Source organism: Cryptomeria japonica, chromosome 9 (genome assembly GCF_030272615.1).
Source record: "Cryptomeria japonica chromosome 9, Sugi_1.0, whole genome shotgun sequence".
Classification (NCBI taxonomy): Eukaryota; Viridiplantae; Streptophyta; class Pinopsida; order Cupressales; family Cupressaceae; genus Cryptomeria; species Cryptomeria japonica.
The window spans coordinates 502,221,971-502,223,485 of NC_081413.1; positions in this window are offsets into that span (position 1 = coordinate 502,221,971).

A 1,515-nucleotide genomic window follows, 5' to 3' on the forward strand; every position below is an offset into this window, starting at 1 on the left:
CATTTCCATGGAAACTAGGAATATCAAAAATTAACTTGCATAGACAGTTAGTTTGTCATTATAATATGCATTTTCTAGCTTGTTTGTAATATTCGATCAATTAATTCATCAATATTCAAGATATAACCATTTGTAGCTTGGGGCCTCATTTGTTCAGGATGAGTGTTTTGGGTGAGAGGACTTTGTGGACTATTTTACTCCTCACCCAAAACACTCATACTGAACAAATGAAGCTCCAAGTTACAAATGGCTATATCCTGAATTGATGAATTAATTGAACAGCGGGTATTACAAACAAGCTAGAAAATACATATTATAATGACAAACTGACTACCGATGCAAGTTAATTTCTGATATTCCCAGCTTGCATGGAAGCGCAAGGATAGACCATTCTTTTAACCTGCTTCTAGACTCCTCACAACACTTCCATGTGAGCTGTGAATATCACAAATTAACTTGCATAAATAGTCACTTTGTCGCTATAATATTCATTTTCTAGCTTGTTTGTAATATCCGTTGTAATGAATTGTCTTAATTTCAAAAACAGCATTTTGGTTATCATGTATTGCATTTTACTGTAACGCTCTGTCTAATTGTATGAAAAAAGACAGAGAGTCAATTGTTAACTTTACAGAGAAAATGTTCATTGAGGGAAATCAGGGTGCAAGAGTATCTGCTACTGACAGACAGGTAGTGGGTGCACGTGAGATGGGATGGGAGAAACTTGTGAATGCCTAATGCGGAGCTAAGCAGTAATATGGATAAAAGACAGCATTTCAATGTTTTGAAGTGTTTCTTAGTATACAAGGAAAAAATGCACAACCTCTGCAGCAGACGATGAATTTGAGGCATTGCCAAATCCATCCCACCAAAGCAAATGCAGTCAATTATACATTCCCGTAGGCATACATTGGTCATGTATTAGGCTGCAGATAACTCAGAAGTTATAGATCTCTAAATTGATTCGTTAGCTGAGCCAAACCAGTATTCCATGTAAATTATAGTCTTGTTCATATTTCACTAAGCATTTTATGTCTAAATGAAGCATAGTAAAAGTGCAGGTTTTTGAATTATTAAGAAGCTCATCACATAATTTAACAAGTGCAATAGCAAATTATAATGATTTCTTATGTGCGGTGTTTGCAAACGCAACACAATGTATTTAATACTTCTTTTGGAGCTCACTAGAACTGGAATTCACAAAATTAATGTGCATTACCACCCTTTCTTTATCTAGAGTTTATCTTTGGCTTGACTGCACTAATAAGAGAATTTTGTTATCTTCTTCCTATCAGTGATCTGTTTTTGCATGTAATAAAAAATTTGACCTGAGGTTGAACTAGTATCAATGAACCTCTTGATTGACGGATTTTCAACAGGTCATTCTTGTTCAAAGATAAAGTGCAATATAAATGTTTGTGTATTAAAAGTGGATATTGCAGTGCAGCATTCATGGGAATTTGTTTCTGCTAAAATTTGATGCCATTCAGTCCATAGGTGTGGTTTTTGCAATGA